At 39.8% G+C, this 8473-nt stretch overlaps 1 pseudogene; it reads right to left on the bottom strand.

Annotated features, from left to right (window-relative positions):
- Window positions 1–1335: 1335 nt before the first annotated feature.
- On the bottom strand, window positions 1336–1973 carry LOC102839785 (annotated as a pseudogene).
- Between the last annotated feature and the right edge of the window lie 6500 nt (window positions 1974–8473).

The following is an 8473-nucleotide window of genomic DNA, read 5'->3' as shown; positions in this document are numbered from 1 at the left end:
AATGTGAAACTGATGATCTGCTCTGTAAACCTTCATCCAATGAACAATAAAATGTTTAAAAAAATTATATCCATAGGATGGCATTGGTTTTTAGCCCAAACTAAAATTAAATTGAAGAAGAATGCAGTCTCTGTTTATTGCTCAAGAACAGAATGAGGAAGAACTGGTTGGACATCAGTTAATGAGAAACTCTGGGAATTAATCGTAAATGTAGAGAGAGATGCCTATGCAATGTGGCTGCTGAAAACAATCTTCAGCTATATTACCAGGAGTTTACCCAGGTTACAAAAGTATTGGTCTCAATATATCCTTTGAACTACGTTGGAGTGCATCTGGAGTATTGGTTTATTTTATAGTCTGAACATTTTATTGTGCCTTAGGTAACAGTTTGTACTAGTTTTCAAATCAATAATTTATACACAGATTGTCCTGTAAATTGGTTGCAATTCCTGCAGTATGTCAGCCCTCTCCCTGTTTCCTCCTTGGGTTCCCTGTTTCCATTCCTCCAGTTTCCATATCCCTCTCGGTCCTCTCATATTTGTTTTTGTTTTTTTGCAGTACTGCTCCTTTGATCTCATATAGTTGATTGTTCTAAGGAGCACATTCTTCAGGGGTGTTACTGTTTATTTTATAAGTCTATTATTGGGCTGAAAGGTGTGGTCTCTGGGAGTGTCTTCAGTTTCAAGTTAGAAGGTGGTCTTTGGGCAGTAGTGTGGGAGTGTAGGAGTTCCTCCATTCTCTTTCGGACCATTAAGTCTGATATATATATATTTTTTTTAATAAAAAACTTGAATTGCATCCCACATTTTTTACCCCCTTCTAACTGGGACCTTCTATTGTGATCCCTGCCAAAGTGGTCTGTAGTAGAGCCAAGCACCATCTAGTTCTTCTGGTCTCAGCTTAGAGGAGGCTGTGGTTCATGGGGACGTAATCGCTTCCTTAAGTCTGATTTTCTTTATTCTTCTGTGCTCTTGGTGGGAAGAGACGGATAGTTGAGTCCTTTTTTTTTTTTTTAATTGTCTCATACATTCTTATTTAATTAATTCAAATATCTCTTGAATAGCTAGGGAGATAAAAAGTTTATAAAACGTGGTTTAAAAAAAAAAGCGAGGTAAATACACAAGTAGTAGAGATCCACTGAATCAGAGCAGTTAAAGTGATTTCAAAATCAAGAGTAAGATTTCTACCAGTCTGCAAGGGGGCATGGGTGGGCACAAATTAGAAAAGGGTACTGAGACGAAAATTGAAGACATCAGCCTGGATTGTTGGTGATACTCAATACTTGACTCCCCTTTCCTCATCTTAGGGCTTAACCCCAGAAGTGCCCAGGACTGTTCAGTGTTCCTTTTTATATTTGGATTGCTGTTTTGCACTAATGTCTTCTATAGAACTAGGTCCTTTGGTTGTTTTAGGAGGTACATTTTTGGCTGAAGTATCCCATAACGATTTCTTCCCTGGAACTTTTCTTTCAGTATCTTCATTATCAGAATCATCAGAGTCATCATCATCTCCTTCAGCAGCAAGTTTTACTTTTTTCTGTGGAAACTTGCTCCCATTTGCAGGGGTAGATCACTTTCCTGATGTACTTAAGAGCTTCACATCTTCCTCTTCATCATCTGACTCTGCATCTTCTTCCAGAGGTACTAAGTGCTGTCCACTAATATGTGCGGTCTCTGAGCCACTTCAAATGTAAAACCTCAGGTGGTGTGGTTTCAAAGCCCCCAAGGGAGACCGTTGGCTGTACATTTTCAAAGTTGCCAGTGTTACTTTAATTGGAATGCCTTCCATAATTCATTGCCTCTGCTTCAATGATGTGCAGTTCATCCTTTGCACCAGCCTCTAAACTGACCATCTTAAAGATAACTGGTATTCATATTCATCATTATCCACCTTCAAGTAATCATCTTTGTTACCTTTAGTTCACAAGCAAAAAGACAGTTTTATGACCTCAGGGAGCTCATGTCCATATCCATCAAATCTGTGGGGTGGTGGCATGCACTTAGGTGGGAGAGAAGTAGGATGGAGCTAGACCACTACTGTTGCTGCAAGCAGCCATACAGGACAGAGGCACACCAGGGCCAATAGCTGCTTCTTAGATTGCTGCTCGCTAGCTTTTTTTTTTTTTAACTTCCAACATAATGGGTTTATATTTAATATAGCATTTCTCATCATGGGAGTGTTAATCAGTTAATCTGTGTAAAGGTTTTCTTTTCTTTTTATTTTGTAAAAACAATATCTCTTCTCTCCATTTCAATATTCTAGATAAAGTTTTATAACATCAAATTCTTTCCCCATTTCAATATTAGATACATTTAATACATTTTTCAAAACTTACTTTTTCCCAAAGAAATAAAGGTTTCCATTTTGATTCACCACACTTGATACATAACTACAATATTAATTTGTACATAGCAGTGCACAATTCAATAAACGATGGAGAAAGACTTCTCAGTGATTTTGGAGGCAGCAAGAGCTCTGGTAGCATAGTGGTTACGAATCGGGCTGCGAACTTCAAGGTCAGCAGTTTGAAACTACCAGCTGTTCCGCGGGAGAAAGATGAAGCGTTCTGCTCCCGTAAAGATTTACAGCCTCGGAAACCCTGTATTAGGGTCACTATGAGTCGGAATCGACTCCACAGCACATAACAACAACAACAACAACAACAACAACAAGTATAACCAAACAATGGTGATTTCCCAAGATGCTGCATAAGGGATTCCTGCTTCCTACAGCCTGAGCTCCAAGAGTTCTAAAGCCAATTTCAGTCATCTGGTTGCTTTCACTTTCTTTCTAATCATCAAATACAAACTATTGTTTTGACTTCCCAGTACATTTTTAAAACAAAAAGAGCATTTCCCCTCTTTTGACATATATTAATGTGTTCCCATTTAGAGGGAAACATCTAAAAGGTGAAATGACTCTCTATTACAATTTGTTTCTTGGGAACTTTCAGACATCAAAACTCAGTTTTAACTGCAATAGTAAAAAGGGTTTCAGGGTGAGGTCTAATTCAGGAGGGTCTTCAGAGTCACATTTGTCCATTTCTCTTTTGTGCATAAACCCCTAAACAGGCACAAACCCCTAAACAGACACTAAGAACCACACCTAACAAGAGAGCAATTGCATCTCCTGCTTCAATAACAGGCAGCATCAAAAACCATGAAATCAGGACTAACAGCAACTGTGTTGAAACTGAAGTCATAATGCTGGATTCTTGAGGTGAATGGATCTTGAGGGCTGATGGTCCCCAAATAAAAGAGGTGTATATAGAGGTCTATCTGATTTTAAAATTCTCCATTGTTGGAGTTCCAGACACTGAGGTTAAGAGGTTCTACGCGACACCTCCTTCCATGAAGCAGCCATTACAGGAATGGCCTCACAGACTTTTATTTTCCCTTGCAGCTATGGTACCTACTACAGTTTATTTATTTTTTATGTTTTATTGTGAATTATGTGATAGTTTACATGGGAGAACATTAGTTTTACATTCATCCTATCATATATAGTTTCATTGCCATGGTTACAATCCCCTCCATGCATCATCAACCAACCAAAGGGTATACCTTGCAGCCCTGCCCCCACCCTCCCAAGTCGTCTGCACACAGCCCCCTCCCTCTCTGTGTCTAAAGTCCCCAGCTGCTCCATCTCTCCACGTCTTGGTCTCTGCCTCCATCTCTGGCATCACTGCTTCTCTGGGTAGGGTCCCGCTCTCAGCTCTTCTCCATTGATGGTCCCAGGGACTTCCGCTCCTAGACTGCAAAGTTAATCACTCCTCTCCTTGCTATAAAACGTCTACCTTTACATTTCCAACCCTCACAATCAGTCCTGATAACAATTATTCACTATTGTATAGCAAGGGACCTATCTGCATTTCCTTTCATCAGCCCCGCCCAGACAGATTGGGTACTATTCAGTGGAGATTCTGTCTTCCTCCACGCCCTCTGGATCTAGGATCCTTCTCACAAGCTTTTAAGACCCTGGGAGCTACTCATCAGACTGGAACATTATCTTTATGAACTGTGTTTTGCCAGTTGATCCAAATGTCCCTTGAGACCATGATCCTAAGCCTTAAAGTAAAAATTCAGTCCTAATATCCAAGTAGTTTCTGTTACTGTGCGCCCTATGTTTTTTATTATATATACAACTATACCTGCAGCATTTATAAATATGTATGTAGAAATATTCACAACCATACTTATATTTGTGCACAGGTGTACTTCCTGTACAACCTCTCTCTTGTGTTTGTCATACATATTTACCTATGTAACTACTCACAAATTACTGTTTGTTATTGTTGTTGCAGGATTGTATATGTTACAGCATTTACCATGTTACTGTTGTTAGGTGCCGTTGAGTTGATTCTGACTCATAGAGACCCTAGCACGACAGAATGAAACACTGCCCTGCCCTGCGTCATCCTCAAAATCATTATGCTTGAGCCCATTGTTACTGCTCCTGTTCCAATCCGTCTCATTGTGGGCCTTCCTTTTTTTCATGGACCCTCCACTTTACCAACATGATGTCCTTCTTTGGGACTGGTTCCTCCTGAAAACGTGTCTGAGTATGAGAGACAAAGTCTCGCCATCGGGACTTCCAGGGGGCATTCTGGCTGTACTTTCTTTCAAGACATTTTTGTTTGGTCTTCTGGCAATCTATGGCACTTTTAATATTCTTCTCCAACACCATAACTCAAATGCATCAGTTCTTCTACAGTCTTCCTTATTTATTGTCCATTTTTCACATGCATATTGTTGTTGTTGTATATTAGGCTATTGGAAATACCATGGTTTGGGGTTAGGTGCACCTTAGTCATCAAACTGATATCTTTGTTCTTCAGCACTTTAAAAAGAGATCTTGTGCAGCAGATTTGCCGAATGCAATTCATCATTTGATTTCTTCATTTCTGCTTCAATGAGTGTTGGTAGTGAATCCAAACAAAATAAAGTCTTTGACCTCAATCATTTCTCCATTTATAATGATGTTGTTTATTAGTCCAGTGGTGAGGATTTTTGTTTTCTTTACATTGTAGTGCAGTTGACTCATTCTGAAGGCTGTGGTCTTTGATTGTCATCAGCATAAGTATTTCAGCCCTCTTCACTTTCAGCAAGCAAGGTTATATCATCTTCATATCACAGGTTGTTAATGTTCTTCCTCCAACTCTGATGTCAGGTTCTTAGTCATAAAATAATACAGCTTTTTGGATTTTTTGCTCAGCATACAGATTGAATAAGTATGATAAAAGAATATAACCCTGGCACACACCTTTCCTGATTTTAAATCATTCAATGTCCCTTTGTTCTGCTCGAACAACTGCCTCTTGGTCTTTGTACAGATTCCTCATGAGCATAATTAAGTGTTCTGGAATACTCAATTGTTCACGTTATCCACAGCTTGTCATGATCCACACAGTCAAAAGTCTTTGCATAGTCAATAAAGCAAAGGTAAACATTTTTCTAGTATTCACTGCTTTCATCCAAGACCTGTCTGATGTCAGCATGATATCCTTCATTCCATATCCTTGTCTGAATCCAAAATTAGTTGGCCAGGTAGCTGTCTTGCAAATTTCTTGGCATAGATGAGTGAGTATCTCCAGTGCTGCCTTAGTTTGTTGAAGGATTTCAATTTGTATTCAATCAATTCCTGGAGTCATGTTCTTTGCCAATCAATGCCTTCAGAGTGCACCTTGAACTTCTTCCTTCAATATCATTGGTTTTTGTTCATGGCCTACCTCTTGAAATGGTTGAACATTGACTATTGCTTTTAGATATAGTAACTCTGTGTATTCTTTCCATCGTCTTTTGATGCTTTCTCCATCATTCAATGTTTTGCCCATGTGGTGGTGGTAGTGGTTATGTACTGTGGTTATGTGCCAACTTATAGTGACTCTGTACAGAGTTTCTGAAACTGTTAATGTTTATGGGAGCAGAAAGTCTCATCTTTTTCCCACGGAACAGCTGGCAGTTTTGAACTGCTGATTCTGAGGTTAGCAGCTTGATTCGTAACCATTACGTTACCAGAGCTCCTTATTTTGCCCATTGTTGTTAAGTGCCGTCGAGTAGGTTCTGACCCATGGTGACCCTGTAAAGGGTTGCCAAGGAGCAGCAGGTGAGCTTGAACTGCCAACCTTGCAGTTCAGATGACTTTGCAGTCTGGCATATTAACCCACAGCGCCATACCAGGCCCCTATTTTGCCCATGGTGGTGGTGGTTACATGCCGTGGAGTTGGTTCTGACTCATAGCAACCTTGTACAGGGTTTCCGAGGCTGTAAATCTTTACAGGAGCAGAAAGCCTCATCTTTCTCCTATGGAACAGCTGGAATTTTTGAACTACTGACCTTGCGGTTTGCAGCCCAATTTGTAACCGCTACACTACCAGTATTGCAAGTCGAGGCTTTCCTTTTTTCTTAGATTCTTTGAGCTTGAGAAATGCTGAACATGTTCTTCCCTTTTGGTTTTCTAACTCCAGGTCTTTGCACATTTCGTTCTAATACATTTGCCCTTTGTAATGTTCTTTTTAGCTATTTTACTTCCTCATTTCTTCCATTTGCTTTAGCATCTCTATGCTGGAAAGCAAGTTTCAGAGTCTCTTAGGTCATCCATTTTGGACTTTTCCTCCTTTCTTGTCTTCTTAATGGCATAGTTTACCATTGTTATCTTCTTCAGTTCAAGTTCAGATCAACTAGTCATCCAAGCTGGTCAAATGGGTAGTAGCTACAAGTTTGGGAATTCATGCATACTTCCCTGCACTTCTGACTAGCTGGCTACTTCCCTGTCAGCCCTAACTCCAGGGACTAGGTCAGAGCTCATGGGCTCAGGAGTTCACGCATCTTCCTAAACTTCAGACCAGTTAGCCCTTCTTCTTCTCTCTCATCTCAAGGTCAACAGGTGTCAAGGGAACATGGTCAGACTCAGCCCAAGTCTTCACTGCTACATTTCCCCCACTTTCACTCACAAGTAGACGTAGGTGGTCACCAGTGATCATATTAGACTTCTCATGGGTTCCCTTTAAGTTTCAGTCCTAGAAGGGAGTTTTCCCTGATGGACTGACTTCTTGCTTTGATGCCGACAAAGCAAACAGTTTGTTGGAAATTCAAACAGTTCAACAGTCCACTTTTTTCCTGCAGGTCTTTCTTTCAACGTGAGTCTTCAGTTCTCTTAGCAGTTCTGGGTTGGTCTGCATGTCTTTTCAAATGGGCTTTACCCAACTCAGAAGGTTCTGGGTGGGGCCTAGGACCCCTGGTGAATTTTGAGGTAAGTCTCAGCTATTGTACTTCATCTATAAATATTCCAGATCAAGAATTACTATAATTTAGTCTTCTATTGATTGACGTTTCTGTCACCAAGGTAGAAACAGTGCTGGAGATTGCATGATAGAATTTTGCAAGAACAATGACTTCTTCATTACAAATACTTTTTTAAAACTACGAAAGAAGACACATGGACCTCATCAAATAAACTACACAGAAATCAAATTGACTACAAGGAGATGGTGGAAAGCTCTGTATCATGAGCCAAAACAAGGCCCGGGGTAAACTGTGGGTGGAACAGATCATCAATTGCTCATATGCAAGTTCAGGCTGAAGCTGAAGAAAATTAAGACAAGTCTTTGAGGGCCAATATATGACCTTGAGCATATCCCACTTGAATTTAGAGATCCTCTCAAGAACAGATTTTATGAATTAGGTACTAATGACCAAAGAAGAGTTGTGGGATGACATCAAGAAATTCATACAGGAAGAAAGTATAAAGTCATTAAGACGACAAGAAAAAAGGAAAAGCCCAAAATGGATGTCAGAAGAGACTTTGAAAATTGCTCTCCAGCATAGATCTGCTAAAGCAAATGGAAGAAATGAGGAGGTAGAAGAGCTGAATAGAAAATTTCAAAGGGCAGTTCAAGAAGACAAGTTAAATATTAGAATGAAATGTACAAAGACCTGGAGTTAGAAAACCAAAAGGGAGGAACATGCTCAGCATTTCTCAAGCTGAGGGAAACTGAAGAAAAAAATTCAAGCCTCAACTTTAATATTGAATGATGCAGAAAGCATCAAAAGAAGATGAAAGCAATATATAGAGTCACTATACAAAAAAGAAGTGGCTGATGTTCAACTATTGCAAGAGGTAGCATATGACCAAGATCTAGTGGTACTTAAGGAAGATATCCAGGGTACACTGAAGGCATAATCAAAGAACAAGGCTCTGGGAATTGATGGAATACAAATTGTAATCTTTCAACCCACTGATGCAGCACTGGAGGCACTCATTCATCAATTCTAAGAAATTTGGAAGACAGCTACCTGGCAAACTGAATGTAAGAGATCCATATTTGTACTCATTCCAAAAGAGGTACTCCTACAGAAATTATTGGACAGTATCATTAATATCCCAGGTTGTTAATGAGTCTTCCACCAATCCTGATACCACGTTTTTCTTCATAGAACCCAGCTTCTCGCATTATTTGCTCAGCATACAAATT

The sequence above is a fragment of the Chrysochloris asiatica genome, unplaced genomic scaffold (assembly GCF_000296735.1).
Source record: "Chrysochloris asiatica unplaced genomic scaffold, ChrAsi1.0 scaffold00020, whole genome shotgun sequence".
Lineage (NCBI taxonomy): Eukaryota > Metazoa > Chordata > Mammalia > Afrosoricida > Chrysochloridae > Chrysochloris > Chrysochloris asiatica.
Note: the sequence above shows the minus strand (reverse complement) of the source record. Positions and strands in the feature narration are given on the sequence as shown.